This window comes from Panicum virgatum, chromosome 5K (genome assembly GCF_016808335.1).
Source record: "Panicum virgatum strain AP13 chromosome 5K, P.virgatum_v5, whole genome shotgun sequence".
NCBI classification, from domain to species: Eukaryota; Viridiplantae; Streptophyta; class Magnoliopsida; order Poales; family Poaceae; genus Panicum; species Panicum virgatum.
Window position 1 is genome coordinate 36,427,019 of NC_053140.1, and position 16,649 is coordinate 36,443,667.

The 16,649-nt window shown below is 45.8% G+C and overlaps 1 long non-coding RNA gene across 1 annotated transcript; it reads right to left on the reverse strand.

Annotated features, from left to right (window-relative positions):
- Positions 1–1,313: 1,313 nt before the first annotated feature.
- On the reverse strand, positions 1,314–10,107 carry LOC120707204. Its single transcript, XR_005688875.1, has 2 exons — positions 9,314–10,107; positions 1,314–1,553 (listed from the first exon to the last, which is right to left on the reverse strand). It is a non-coding gene; the product is annotated as an uncharacterized LOC120707204 (long non-coding RNA).
- Positions 10,108–16,649: the final 6,542 nt, after the last annotated feature.

Consider the following 16,649-nt stretch of genomic DNA (forward strand, 5'->3'; position numbering starts at 1 on the left):
GCTGCATGCTCGTTGCGCGAAGGCATAAGAATCATTGCATGGCTGCATGCTCGTTGCGCGAAGGCATAAGAATCATTGCATGGCTGCATGCGCACATACATAATAAAAGCGTCTAAGCAGCGTGTGCGTGGAAGCGAAGGAATTTGTGGGCGGAAACGATTTGTTAGGCTGAATTAGAGCCGAGTAACTTCAGACTACCTCCTTCAAATGATAGAAATAGATTTTGTCACGCGGGAGATATATAGCTCTCCCGACCATTGTAGGCAGATGTCATTGTCGTGCCACTGCAGCGCTTTGGTTGGATAAATCCGACGAGTTGCGCATGCAAAGCCGTAGCCCTTTGTTTGTGCTTGATGTTGAGGTAGCCGTATCCGTGCGTGAGGTAATCATACTTGAAGTCAATGCAGTCAAAGCCATCGAAGAAGAACACTAGGTTCACCAAGCCGAGGCGCACATCGGAGCTTTTTTCTAGATTGTTGGGTTGTATGTTGCGAAGTCTAGACAGAAAAAAAAAGATGGAATACGAGCTCAAAGTGGGATGTGACGATGCACTATATTCTTTAAAAAAATCGACCCGTACAGTGAAAATAGGAGGTACAGTGAAAATGGGTGTGTGGGGGGGGGGGGGTATTTATACTCCCTACCTCCATTACATGATCCCGGGAATGCCTCTACCTACTCACAATACCCGAAGGATGTCCTCTACCTGCTCACAATATCCGAAGGATGAGCTTGGGCTAAGGGTCGTTTCCTGGGGGTTGAAGTTGAAAGTGAGATTCACTAACATATAAAACTCAAGTACCAAATGCATTCCAATTCGTGAGTTAACACCCATGAGTACGGCCGAGCTATATTTGGGATTGGGGCATTACCATCGTCAAGTTGTATATAGTACAATTTAAGGACTCAAAGCAATCCAAATTCCAAATTCATCTCTAAAATTTGAAATAAAATATACAAGAAAAATTCAAAAACACTACAATTTTTTTGTGAAACAAGAAAAGGATAGAGAAACTATAATTCTAAAGGGGATAAGCAAAATATGAAGCATTGTACTAAATGATGCTACATGCTCGTGCATTCTTCACCAGATTTAGAAGCAGCTCACGGCCAAGCATTTTTCATGGTTTTCGCACAAATACATCAGATGGTATGTCACTATGTCAGACTCTCAGCCAAGGTTTTAAAAAACGCTAGACGCTAGGTGAACGCTAGCCTATGATTTAGAGTTTTTTGTGATTAAACGTAGATTAAACGTCTTTTGTGATTAAACGACACTATGATTAAACGCAACGCTAGGCCACCGTTCAGCGTTTAATCAAGATTAAACAACGTTTAAAAATGTTTTTAAAAACAGGGCTCTCAGCATATTGAACTGGATACCTTTCACATAAATACGAATTCTGGAAAATAAGACATGTTCTCAAGATTCTAAAATAACTAAATAGGGGTATCAATCAAAGTGTTGAGCAACAGATGAATGTCAAAGAACTCTGAAACCACTTGGACTTGCCGTTGAAACTCATACAAGGTCATATTGAATGAATCATCCACTGCAATCAAGAGAAAAAAGTTATGCAGTTAAACAGTTGGCAACAAACATCTCCACTCTTATGCAGGAAAAATGTTCACTCTTGATAAAAAAAATGTAAACTACTTGATAATAGAACTACAAGTGTAAATAAATAAGATGCTCAGATTCAAAAGGCAAAGTAGGCATCCTGGGACCTCACATGTATATCTGTCGACATCTCTTAAAGTCGAAGCAAATGAACATAATAGCAGTATGCTATAATGAATCAAATCTCAAAAAAAAAAAACTTCAGTGTTCTCTACCCACTACAACCACCTTCAGATCAATACATCATTAAGATCGGATTGGGCATTAAAGAATAAAGATGGAACATCCAACACATGATCAAGTACAGATTCATCAGGATTTTAACTTTTAATCCACAAAAGTTCATAAACACCAACATGGAAAATGCTAGCTGATTTGACACAAAGACCTAGGGGTTGTTTGGTTTATGGCCACTGGACGCCACGCCACAGCCTGGCTCGCCACAGATGTGATGCGGCTGTTTCGTCCGCCACAAAAAAACACTGTAGCGTGGGGCGTTTACTGTGCGCGTGGCAGGGTGCGGCTCCCAACCAAACAAGCTCCTAATCCATAGTGTGAGTTCTATCTAGATATCTAGTACTTAGCAAATGATTTGACAAAGAATATAAGTGCACACACATATGCAAAACTGTAGTGAGCACACGGTGACAAAAAGGATTGAGACCTAGAGTAACATTTCACCGTGTACAAGCTTATTGCTGCTACACTTTTCATAAAACTAGCAATCAAACGAAGCATTTCTTAGCAAACTTCAACTAATCTAAGAATAAAATTAAGCACTTGACTTGGCTAAAAGGAATTGATGTTGAGAAAATTCCATATTTGACACTACCAAAATTACTAATTCCTTTCTTGGGCCTCGAAAGTTAAAAATTTCCTATTTGACATATGTAAGGATTACCGGGGTGTCCGACCCTAGAGGGGGAGGGGGTGAATAGGGTCGCTAATTCGCTTTCTAATCTTAGGGCTCAAACTCTTGCATAAGATAAACCTAATACGTCCTACACATGCTAGTTATGACTAAGGTTTATCTATGCTACTCTCTACTTACCACAAAAGACTTGCAACCTATAGCCAATCCTAATCAAACTAACTAGGAAAGTAAAGGCACGCAAGATAGAGTAAATGCGGAAACGTAATATAGTAAGTAAAGAGGTAAGGAAGAGAATATGCAAACTCCCGTGAAGACACCAAGACACACGATTTAACGTGGTTCGGTTAGGACACCAAGTCCCTCCCTACGCCCACGGCCACTTATCCAATAAGAACAAGTGTGATGCCGAGTCTCTTCGCTTGATCACCGTCTTGTGTTCGCCACTAAGACTTCCGGCAAGCAAAGGCTAAGTGACCCCAAATCACCAAGACAAGGCCACCGCCACCGTCTCTCTCGAAGCATCACCAACGGCACCGTCTTCACTATCGGAGCTTCTCACCAAGAGGGGTCTCTTTCCCCGCACAAAGTGTCGTTGCCTCTCCACACCAAGTCGGAGGGTCACACGACGAGTACACAAGATGTTTGCCGCAGCAAGGCTTTCACTCAAGCTAGTTCTCTCAAGAACTAAGCCTAATCAAGCACTAAGCACTCTCACAAGTGTGCTTAAGCCTATATGATATACAATGAAGCTCTAAGGTGGTTGGAATGGATCTTCAACTCTTTTATGCTTCCTTAGTCTCCAGCCCACACAAATGAGGCGTGGGGTGGCATATATATAACCCAACCCCTCAAACTAGCCGTTGGGAAAAGGCTGACGAAATTTCTTAACGTCGGTTGATCCGACGCTCAGTTTTTGTCATCACCGATTCAGCCGGTGAATGCTTTTTCCCAGTAACTAGCCGTTACTGCTCCAACGGCTACTTATCAATTGCACCGACGCTCTTGAAAAGTACCGTCGGTTTAACCGGTGTATGTAAGCTCAGAAACCCCCAAAAAGCGGAGTCTCTGGACAACTACATCGACGCTTGTCTTCAGGCATCGTCGGTTCAACCGACGCCAAACCCTAGCCTTAGCTTCTGTGTCCATTGCACCGACGCAATCATTTTTTCCATTGTCGGTTCATCCGGTGCACTCTGCTGACTGAGTATTCTCTAAACTCATTGCACCGGTGTATGTAATTTGCCTCACGTCGGTTTAAACGGTGAGTGCAAATTACCTCTGTCTTGGTCCTTTCGACCTGATTTCTTTGGGGTTTTGTATCTTTTCATCCCTTGGACCTATAAGCCTGATAATGATCATCTTAACACATATATTAGTCCAAGTGTTGTGTCTGTCATCAATCGCAAAAATATTATATTGAAATATGGCATGAAAGGCCATTTTCGCTACAATCTCGCCCTTTTTTGTGATTGATGACAACACAACCAAAGCAAGCAAGATGAATTGCAAGACTATGAAATTGATACCAATTTGAAAAGTTAGAAACTATTTAGCTTGCTCGGATGACATTTCAAATGCTCATTTTAAAAGCTACCGGTATTTGATTAGTGCATAGGACGAAATACTTCCGACTTGATAGCAATTTGTGAAACAATGGCTTGTGGCCAATGTAAGGCAATTGTGTGGTTTGAACCATATGAGCAATGAAAAAATTTTGTACCTTAGTCTATGGGATCATCAAATTGCATTTCTCCCCATATTGACTAAGTACCTCCCCCTATCACCATGCATCCTTTTGCATTGCATTTTTCATTCCTCCCCCTTGCTAATGGCATCATTTACTCCAGACTATTTGCTTGCTTTTAGGGTACATTTCTCCCTCTTTGTCATCAAGCACCTAAAAGCTTCATAACCATTAGCAACAAGGAGCATTAGTAGCAAAAGAAATTTACTAGTGATAGAGTGTTATACCAACTAGATTTGGCATATCTCCCTTTGTTTGAACAAGCTCCCCCTTTTTCAAAGCTTGTGGCACCTCCTATCTTGACACCAATTGTGATGCCAATTGTGACTTGTAGGGGTAGTGTTCAAAAGAAATTTGAACTCATGGAGATAGCTCTAGGTGACTACAACAAATAGTACTTATAAAGCATATTAGTCACACAAATACAAGCTATAGAGTTAGCTCCCCCTAAATGTGTGCATTAGTGTTTGAATCGCTCACAAATATATGCACTTGTATTACACATAATGGGGATTTAACTTTATAACTTGCTAATCATGGCACCATAAGTAAGCAATTGATATCAAAACCATTTTTACCACAAATATGAGAGATATCAAATTGCAAGATATGCTATGAAGGACATATGCCATGTGAGAGAATCAATTAAGCTCATGTAGGTTACAACAAGATATGAATAAGGCATGGATAACCTACCATGTGAAATTTCTAGGAAGTCATATCAAATGTAAGATACCAATAGTAAAGATAAGATCATGCAATCCTAGAGAGGCATTGAGCTACAATGATGCATGAAGGATATCAAATGAAATTGAGATCATCCTTTTACCTTGCTCATTACCTCATATGTAGGGGAGGGGAATTTAGGCCACTAATCTTTAATCCACAATTTGGCTTTAATTCAACTTTGTATGATGCATCCCTACTCATGCATCTCAAACCTTGCCAAGCCTCCAAATTCCCCGTAGTGCTTGTTTGGCGCCTAAGTTTTAGGGATCCAAACCTTTTAAGAGCCATCCATGATATGAATAATATCCTTAGGCACCCAAATAGGCCGGTTTCATCCATATGTTCTCCATCCCATGACAATGGCTACCACCTTATCATTCTTCTTCTTTTCAAGTATGTAGTGGTTGCTCTTTTGCTTGTTCTTGTGGGTGAGCTTGGTATATATGTATGACGCCTTCAAGTTTGGAGATGGGTTTTTCTTGATCTCCTTAGCCTTCTTTTGGCCCTTCTTGCTCTTGTTCAAGTTCTTGAGCTTGCCGTTTTCTTTGCCCTTTACTTGGCCCTCTTTTTCCTTGCATTGGTAGGACTTGTGGCTTTCTTTGTGACACTTGAAAAAGTCACGGTTTCTCCCTTCTCAAACTTCTTCACGCCCGTAAGGGGGTTATCTTGAGAAGGTTGGACTTGCTCTTGAGTGTACTTTCCTTTGAGCCGCCTCAAGTCCGCCATTAGCATTTCTACCTCTTGTTTAAGCTCATCATTTTCCTTAACAATGAGATCATCACATGTTTCTATAATCACATCCTCATTGTAAGGGGTTAGATCACAAGAGGTAGACGCATCTACCTTGATGATAGGTGTTGTACAAGGAATATTGCAAGAAAATGATTTATCCGATGATGAATCACTTTTAGATTTAAGATTCTCATATTTCATTTTAAGCTCTTTATGCTCATTGTCTAACAAATTGTATTTGTTTAGTAAGTTCTCATATCTTGAGACAAATGAGGCATGAAGTTTTTCTTTAGCCTTGAGAGCTTTGATTTGTTTATTTTGTTTAGTGAGATATTCTTGTTGATTATGTAGAAGTGTCATCATCTCACTAATTTCATCAGTTTCACCATCAGATTCATCATTGGAGGAGGAGTCATCACTTACATCGTTATTACCTTGTACCATGAGACACATGGGAGGTGGTGATGATCTCCGAGGGCGATGAGTGGTGGAGCTCTTGGAATTTTTCTTGTGACTTGTGCTTTCACCATTTTTCTTGGGCTTGTAGATGGCGGAGAGAGCTTGAGATCTTGATTTGTTCTTTTTCTTCGCCATCTTCTCCATCCCCACCGCACTCCCTCTAATGACAGTTTTGTACCCAAGCTCATAGAGCTCATATACATGCTCGGCAATCTTGCAGTGATGGTATAGCACGGCCCTTGGATATTCTTCATCGCTTGAACTTGATTCATCATCACTATCTTCATCATCCTCTTCTTCTTGTTCACTTGAGCTTGATGAGTCTTGTCGCCTTGGTTGGTGCTTACATGAGTGCTTGGCGGCGAGACTCTTGTGGCTTGAAGAAGAGGTGGACTCTTGCTCCTTCTTTGTCATCCCCATAGTATATTCGTGGGCGATGATTTGATTGGTAACTTGGTTTGGTGTAAGCTTGACCAAGTCTTCTTTTTGCAAGAGTGAGTTGATGATGTCGTAGTCGGGCTTGCGAAGGCTTCGGAGGATCTTCCGGTTAATCTCCCAATCCTCAACTTGATTGAGACCTAAGACATTAATTTCATTGACAAGAATATTTAATCGTGAGTACATGTCATGAGCATTTTCATTTGGAAATTGTTTAAAGCTACTAAGCTCCTCGCCAAGAATATGATATTTTTGATTGGCAACATCCTTTGTTCCCTCATGATTCTCGACGATTTGCGGCCATAGCTTATGAGCATCTTCACAAGCATAAACATGATTAAACACACTATCACATAAAGCGGACAATAGAATTGATTTAGCAATGGCATCATATTGTCGCTCGGCCTTAGTCTCATTTTTCTTGCCAATCTCGGTGACACGCCAAACATCAAGCCCCCGGGCTTGAAGATGTACTTGTATAAGCACTTTCCATCGTGGAAAACTCGTGCCATCGAAAAATGGAGCCCTATCGGTACTCATCCCTTCCCCGGACATGATACTCACTCGACGGTGAAGTCGACGGGTTTCCTACGAGCTTTCTCACAAATTTACCAATGAAATTGGCTAATCTTCGTAAGAGGTGTAAGACCAAGCTCTGATACCAATTGTAAGGATCACCGGGGTGGCCGACCCTAGAGGGGGAGGGGGTGAATAGGGTCGCTAATTCGCTTTATAATCCTAGGGCTCAAACTATTTGCATAAGATAAACCTAACACGTCCTACACATGCTAGTTATGACTAATATTTATCTATGCTACTCTCTACTTACCCCAAAAGACTTGCAACCTATAGTCAATCCTAATCAAACTAACTAGGAAAGTAAATGCACGCAAGATAGAGTAAATGCGGAAACGTAATATGGTAAGTAAAGAGGTAAGTGAGAGAATATGCAAACTCCCGTGAAGACACCAAGACGCACGATTTAACGTGGTTCGGTTAGGACACCAAGTCCATTCCTACGTCCACGGTCACTTGTCCAACAAGAACAAGTGTAATGCCAAGTCTATTCGCTTGATCACCGTCTTACGTTCGCCACTAAGGCTTCCGGCAAGTAAAGACTAAGTGACCCCAAGTCACCAAGACAAGGCCACCGCCACCGTCTCTCTCGAAGCATCACCAACGGCACAGTCTTCACTATCGGAGCTTCTCACCAAACTAGCCGTTGGGAAAAGGCTGACGAAATTCCTTAACGCCGGTTGATCCGATGCTCAGTTTTTGTCATCACCGGTTCAACCGATGAATGCTTTTTCCCAGTAACTAGCCGTTACTGCTCCAACGACTACTTGATCAATTGCACCGACGCTCTTGAAAAGCACCGTCGGTTTAACCGGTATATATAAGCTCCGAAACCCACAAAAACAGAGTCTCTGGACAACTGCATCGACGCTTGTCTTCAGGCATCGTCGGTTCAACCGACGCCAAACCCTAGCCTCAGCTTCTGGGTCCATTGCACCGACGCCATCATTTTTTCCATCGTCGGTTCATCCGGTGCACTCTGCTGACTGAGTCTTCTCTGAACTCATTGCACCGGTGTATGTAATTTGCCTCACGTCGGTTTAATCGGTGAGTGCAAATTACCTCTGTATTGGTCCTTTCGACCTGATTTCTTCGGAGTTTTGTATCTTTTCATCCCTTGGACCTATAAGCCTGATAATGATCATCTTAACACATATATTAGTTCAAGTGATGTGTCTGTCATCAATCGCCAAAATATTATATTGAAATATGGCATGAGAGGCCATTTTCGCTACAACATCACTTCAAACTTTCACTTCCAATATGACATTCCATCCAAGTCTATTAGAATGCACTACATAAGTTAAATCAATAACTTATGCATACATGCACCAATAAATTTGAAACTTCTACCACAGCACATGCATCACATAACTAACCTACCATATAAATTTCATAGCAAAAGGAGTAACATAACTATAGATATGAATTTATCCCTAACAAGTACAGGTAAAAATTTAGAGCAATATTTTTCTACTAAAGCATACAAGATTATACATCTACTTCATATATCTACACACAAGGATTCCAAAACATCTTAAATTTCCTTTTTATGATTTTTCTATAATTTACTGTGTATTTTCAAAGTTTGTAGCTATTTAAACTAACATTTAAACTAGAGCAAAAAATATTTAGAAATTGAAGATCTAAAGAAAGTTGTAGATCTTACAACAAGAAATCCGACAAATTTTAGTTTGTATTTTTCTGATTTTTTTACGATTTACTATGATTTTCTAAAGTTTCAGACGGTTTACTGATAGTGACTAACATGGATGGAATGTCATATTGGGAATGAAAGTTTAAAGTAGTGTCAAATTGGAAATTTTTAAGTTTCGAGGGCCAAAAAAGGAATTAGTAGTTTTGGTAGTGTCAAATAGGGAATTTTCTCATTGATGTTTTCTTGGTTGGGGAAACAAATTTTGAAAGAATAACTCATCTTGAATTCTTGGAATAAGCCACACCACATACATATCAGCAAACTTCTCACGAGATTTCTTCCCATCTCAAATCCTTTTTCCATCGTCAGATCTAACAATTTAGTTCAAAAGAAGAAGCAGGCTTGGGTGGATCTGTGGGAACAAACCATAGAAACGGAAAAGGCCGAGGATGTACAGTCGATTGGGAGGAGGGAGATGCTCACCAGAAACGCTGGGGACACAGGCTGCTCTTCTGCCAGCAGGGGAGAAGAAGCAAGTGCATGAGCCGCAGCTGACGCGAGGCTGCCCACCAGAAACTGATGGCGAAGTGACCACCTACCAGGAGAAAGGGCAGGGGAAAGGGAGGAGTGACGCGGAGGAGACGAGGGAAAAGGAGCGCACCTGGAATCCCTGCTGCGCGGGAGCGCCGGCGGCGGCGGAGGCCCCTTCTTCGAGCATCCCTTCTGCACGGGAGCGTGGCGGCGGCGGCGGCGCCTTCTTGGGGAACGCCGAGCAGAGCGAGCTCGACACGAGCACACGAGATGTCCCGATTTGAGGTGGAGCGGAGTCAGACCCACGCGTCTTGGTAAGGTTTGGGGTGGAAGCATTCCAAAATCGAAACCCGTGCTCGCGAATGCAGTTTCGATGCATCAGGTGGATCTTTTCCCGGTGTGAGTTTCCTCCCCTGGATGAGGGCGTTCGGGTCCAAACCCCGCCGGTCCCGGTCTATCCAAACAGATTGCCGGCGAACATCCGACAGCTGTAGGGAGGGACGGGGGCAGGGTGCGCGTGGAGTTATTTAGCCCGTGGGTGGGAGCGGAGCTATTGCACAAGGGGTGAGCGGCCGCCGGTGAGCTACGGGAAGGGGAGGGAAGGGAGTGAGCGGCCGCCGCCGAGCTAGGGGAGAGGGAGGGGGTGGAGTAGCCGCCAAGAAGAGGTGGGAGGTAGAGGGAGCGGCCGCCGGCGAGATTGCCGGCTATTAGGGTGGTAGAGGGAGACAGTGGAGCTTTAGGATTTGGATTGCCAGGGGTGCGCGGGCGACTCCATGGCCACCGGCCATAAAGGAAGGGGTCGGGGTGGCGGCGGTTCGGCCAGCAGAGGGAGTGGCGGCACGGGAGCGCCGTTGGCCGGCCGGGGTCGGACAACCGATGGGCGGTGGGCGGTGGCCGGCGGCAGGGGGTGAGGAGAAGATGGCGGCGGCAGCGAGCTTGGTTAGTGTCGGCGGTAGTGGAGGGCGGCGGTGGCGGCGCCGGAGCCGGGGCAGGCGGGGAGCAGAGGCCGGGGTGGAGGAGGAAGAAGGGGGTGCTTTTGTGATGCAATAGATTTCCATTGCAGTGTGCGAGGAATAGACTCCGCCCAGGGTGCGCCGCTGATGTTCAGGATGCCGCTCACCACCTGCAGTGTCATGCTGCTGTTGAGCTAGCCGAGCATGTGGTACCGGTGGGCATGTGCTGCTAGAGCTCAAGATCGTGCTCACCGACGGGAGCCTGCAAGGATTGGAGGAAGAAGATATAGGACAGGTTTAAAATTATCCGTTCAATAGGGCTAAAAAACAAAAGAATGAAAATGAGAAATGGGGAGAAACACCAAAAACTAAAGAATCCGTAGCCTCAGAGGCTTACGAATCGAATTAGTGATTTTTAATTTGACATCAATTGTTGAAATAAGTTAACATTCAGTCTCCTAATTAGCCAACAAGTTTCAGGCCTGACTAAACTAAATAATTTTTTAAAAAAAAATTGTGATTTTCACTCGGCATGTCACACCTAAACTCATGATATATTACAATTCTGCAGATACTTGAAAGCTGGCAAATTAGGCTGAAAGCGCCACAGGATGACAAAGAGGTGGAACAGGTAAGAGTATGCGCCAACATAGGCAACGAGTGCGTTGCCCATAACCGAACGGAGAGACCATCCATAAAGTGTATAATTAAGACCCTTCAAGAAACGGAACCTGACATCTGTACTTCACCGGCAACACATGTAAGTTCACCGATGGCACATATATAGAATGCTCTCCCACAAGCTTGCACCATTTTTCTATTTAGAGCTTGTGCACAATACCGATTTCCTTTCTTTTTACTTCGAGTTGGTGGATGAAGAATTCATCAATTGTTCAGCAGTAAAAGAAGGGTTCTACTGAGCTGCAGCAAGGTACAACCACGGTCAGTACTTCTCAGCTTTTGGTAAATTGATGGCGTTTAGAGCTGAAATAAGTTTGCATCTATCTTCAATTACAATATGATAAGAATTTTGCTAGATTATGTAAGTCACTGAAATTTGAAAGAAAAATTCAGAATACAGTGGAGCGTATTTCGGTTGGGGTTTGGGGGGGGGGGGGGGGGGGGGGATTTACATCAAGCCTTTATGAGGCTTTCCTCCCCTTGCAAGCACCATTCGTAGATGGCTCTTCCATGGACTCATCTATACATGGATATACATCCCAGAGCACAACTATCTATGCCTCTGTATATGGTTCAGTATACAGTACGCGAGGATTATACAATTTTGCTAAATTCCTAGAACCACCAATGTCAAATAATATAAACACGATTATTTTTTTAGAGAGATAGTAGTGTACACTTATAAGTATATCATGAGGTAATATCCAGTTTTCTTTTCTAACGATCAGCAGGAAACTAATCTTCCTAGCTTGTATTAATATAGAAGAAGTGATGTAATAATCCAGTTGAAACTGAACGTTGATGTATTGTAAGTTGCAACTTCTTTAGTTGAATAAAATGTTAGGTTTACAAATTTGTTTGCACTCAATGACGAGGCATACCTGCTGCTGCGTGTTACATTAATCCATGTGAATATTTGATATTTTTTGTGCACGTGTAGGAGAAAAATATTGAGCACCTTTCGGACACTTCCCAGAGGTATAATCTAAATGCTCAGAATATCTTTAATTTGTCTCAGCAAACTATCTCTCCCTCTCCTCCTCCTCGTCGCCCTCCTCCTCCCCCCTTCCGGGGTCGAGTTGATGTTGGGGGCTCCGCTCAGGGTCGGCCCGGGGCAGTGCTGGCGGACCAGCAAACAGACATAAAATCTGAACAAACAAAATCACTTGGCTCGGAATCAAAATGGGTTCACCCGGTAAGTACTTGCTAACACTACCAGAAACGACGCCTTAGGCACCGGTTTTACAACCGGTACCCCCAAACCGAGACAATTGGCCTCAGTCTAGGACACCGTGTTTTTCACTCGGTGCCTTAGACATCCATTGGTACCGGTTGGAAAGACCAACCGGTACCAAAGCATGTTTGGCAAACAAAAAAAAGCAAGCATCCTGCTGCCGGCGCTCGGCCCCGAGCTCCTGCTGCCGGCGCTCGGGCCCGGAGCTTCGCCTCGTGGCCGCCGCTCCTGCTGCCGCGCTCGGGCCCGGAGCTCTACCGCCGAGATCCGCCCTCCTCCCTTGGCCGCCGATATCCACCCCCCCCCCCTCCCTTGGTCGTCGCCGCTCCTGCTGCCGCGCTCGGGCCCGCTCCTCTCTCCCTTGGCCATTGCCGCTCCTGCTGCCGCGCTCCGAGCCGCTCGTGGCCGCCGCTCCTGCTGCCGCGCTCGGGCCCGGAGCTCCGCCGCCGAGATCTGCCCTCCTCCCTTGGCCGCCGAGATCCGCCCTCCTCCCTTGGCAGTCACCGCTCCTGCTACCGCGGCGGCCGGCTCCTGAGCGCCGCTCCCACACCTCCCACGCCTTGAGGTGCGACACGACCCGGAGGAGGACCTGTTCGGGGAGGCCGCCGAGACGGTCTCCGCGCGACGAGCGTGCCCTGCGCTTCTGCACCGAACGGGCTACCTGCACCACGGCCCTCGCGCTCCACCACGGTGGCGGGAGGATGCGGCCGTGCGCGAAGAGGTCGTCGGCCGTGCGCGGAGGGAGCAGGGGAGGCCCGCCGCTCCGCCGTCGGGGGTAGGCCGCTCCTCGGCCCTGCCCCTCCGCCGCCGGCCCGTGCGCGGCGGCGAACTCCAGGAGGTGGCGCGGGTGCTCGCCGGTGCAGGGAGAAGGGGAGGGGGCGGAGCAGGGGAGGGGCCGGAGCAAGGAGGGGAGGCGTTCGTGGGAGAGAGAGGGAGGAAGGAGAGAGAGTGACCGGGGAGAGAGATGAGAGCTCATCAGGTGCCGACAGTGAGAGACTTTAAAATTTCGCGAGTTGGGAGCACAGGTACCTAATGCATGCATTGGCACCGGGTCATGGCTTTACCCGGTGCTAATGTCTGCTCTAAAGGCACCGGGTCGTGCCATTACCCGGTGCCATTCATGCATAGTCTAATCGGAACCGGCTCATGGTATTAACCGGTACCTTTGATATTCAATTGGTACCGGTTTCTGACGAGGCGCAACTTTTCGGTGCTTGGCGCAGGCCAAAAGTACCGGCTATTGTTACAACCGGTACCAATATCTAGTATCAGTACCGGTTGCAACATGAGCTGGTACTTGTGGCCTGGACCTTTGGCTTGTTTTCCAGTAGTGTAATTACCTTTTCCAAATTGTATATAGTAACAAAGTCGGAACGTGTCAGATCCCCATTGTCCTAATACTTTAAGTCTAGCATAAGATCGAACTCATACATGATATTCATGGTCCATAAAGACAAGAAGAACACGTTCTGGTTACTTCGCCTTACAAACCATCGTTTTGAATATATACTTGCAGGGACCACTTGGCTAGCGCTATTCACAACTAATTCCGTTTTCGAAGAGGATTTAATAACTAGGGTCTATCATGATTACAGTATGTTCTAATGATTATGCCCTCCGATGCCATGGAATAGCGGTAGGTAAGTAACTACCATGAGATAAACAAGTAGCTAGGTTACCCAAAGACCTTCGAGTGAATCACGTTCAAGACTTCGAGTACAATACGCCTCTCTAACCCAAATACATATAAGGGGTAGAGGAAGAGGAAAACCAAGCCAAAATCTAAATTGAAATAGACCAATCTAGGTCAAGAGATCAAGCTATATGTGTATCCAAGTCTAGGAAAGACCAGCCAAATCTAAGCAAGTCAAATAGGAAGTCAGAGAGAACCCTTGAAGATACGCACATATGATTCATGCCACCTACAAGATAGATAGTTATTAACATTATAGTTTCACCATGCATCTTTCTTTGTTATATATCTCCACTATTCTGACATTTTGTGTGAATAGATGAAGTTGAGCAGGGCAACGAACAAACTAATCATGCTAACAGCAGTGATGCCACTCTCAGATTTGGTGGTAAGAACGCCAGAGTGCAAAAGATTTGGAATCTCGCTATTCTATAATTTTGGACCCGATATTAATGACTGAGTTTCCCCAGAGTGCGGCTCTGGCACTGGATCAATCGACCTTGGATGTTGATCAAGTTGAGAATCTCATCAAGTTTTTTCCAAAGGAAGAAGAAATGGAACTTCTTAAGGTGCACATTAGACATTAGTACAGTATTACTTGAGTGCCTTGGTGATCTCATTTCTTTAATCAGTATTGCATCCGTCCTTTATTTTCTGCTAGAATTACCGTGGAGACAAGGACAACCTTTCATCGTGTGAACAGGTAATCTCGGTCTCTTCTCTGGCTACTTGTTTACATATTTCTTTCTAAAGAGCGGACTTCTTTTGTCCATCGCTGACTTTGATTTATTATACTTTTCATTGGATGCGGAATTGTAACCAGACAAGCTATCACGTTAGGATTGATGTCCCCTCCTACACTATCGCTGCACGAGGATTGGGGGTCCCCACCACACGAAGCCTGAGCCATGGGCCGCCAGGTGAACCTACCAGGTGGACCTCCGTCGCCCACATACAATACCTAGGTTAGGGACCCCCACCTCCCCACGCACCCTCCACCCCGGTTGGGAGATCCAGCCATCCAGGGTCCGGGCGGAGGATCGGAACATAGGGCCCACCTGCCCGTGTTAGGAGGTGGGTGGCACCTCAGGATGGCAACGGTCTCGAATCCCCCCGCCCGGCCCCGAAACTCTAATCGGAGGTAAATCATACTCCGGCCCCGGCCCCGTGGGGATCAACAGATAGTTCGAAGTAACGAACGAGCCGAGCACAAGCTAGCATATCCAAGCAAAAATCAATTACACTGTCACATACAGCCAAGCACGAGGCAAGTACATCATCAAAAAGAACGAGCACACGCTAACAGATCAATCGGAATAGCACAATTGGACTAGTACTTCTACTACTCGATGCTCACGACTTGTACTGATTAGCTGCCGGTCGTGGACATCGATTTGCATGAGGATATGGAGAGCGGCGATGGATCGTGGATGGAGGCAGCCAGTGACGGCGGCAGCTTGCGCTTCTTCGCTGGCCGACGCGGCGGCACCTCCGGCTCCAGCGTCCGGCCCTCCGCCTTCTCCTCAAGTTGCGCTCGTTGCCTTGCGCTTGATGAAAGTGAGGAGAAACTACCTGACGGATGAGGAAGGAAGGAACGAGCAGGATGGGTGGAATGAGGGCAAATGGAAATAGGGTTAGGTTTTGGAATGGGGGGGGGTGCTGTTTATATATGTTGGGCCGTTGATGTATTTACTATTGGGCTGTGGGTTTTAATGGGCCGTGAGTATATCTCGGGTCCTAGAGATGCCCCGCGGGGGCAATCCCGGAAATCCTATACATCTTCCGGAAGATTTTTTCTTCTCCACCTTCCAATATTTGAGATTTGTGCAAACTTTCTCAACCGTTAGATCTCTTCAACCCTAATCTTCTTCCTCCTCCTTCTTCCTCGCAATGCGCCGCCGCCGTCCCACCTGCCGCTGCCGCGCTGCTGCCGCGCATGCTGCTGCTGGTCTGCTGCTGCGCTGCAACGCTGCTGCTGGTGCCACGCATGCTGCTGCTACCTCCGCGCGTGCTGCTGCTTTGCTGCGCTGCCCGGCTACTGCTGCTGCCGCGCTGCCGCTGCGCTGCGGCTGCTGTGCTGCTGGTGCGCCGCATACCGCCGTCCCCACTCCCCGCCGGCGCCGGAGAAGATGAATTGAAAAAAATGTTGATCTAGATTTTAGTTTGTTGAATCTATGTTTTTGAGATGTTGAAATAGTCTATAAAAAATGTTGAATCTACTACTTTCAAATGTTGAACTATTTTTTCAAAATGTTAAAGCTAATTTGGACTTAATGGACTTTATAGATACATAGCTTATACAACTTCCACAAGTTATATAGGAGCCCCCGGGCAATCCTCTCCCCGCCCCCATGGGGGAAATTTGGCACCCGTTCTTGCCCCGTTCGAGTTGGATCCCCGCAGGGATCCGCCCCCGCAGGGGATATTGCCATCCTGAGTGGCACCGCCCAGGTCGGGCGTGACAGAGCATTTTAGGCCGGTGGTCAGTGGTTAGGTATCGAGGATGTAAGACTATCTGCACCTATCATCTTCTATTTTCTTTCTCTAAAAGGAATATTTTATCCTGGTTATCGAGATTCACTCTTCTGTACCACTTTTCTTCGTACCCATCCATCTTCTATATCTCTACTCTATACCAACTACCAACAGCGAGGCCCATTTATCAGAATTATTTAATCCTTCTACCCACCCACCCCGCCGGCCTCCCCCTTCGCTTCCTCCACTGGC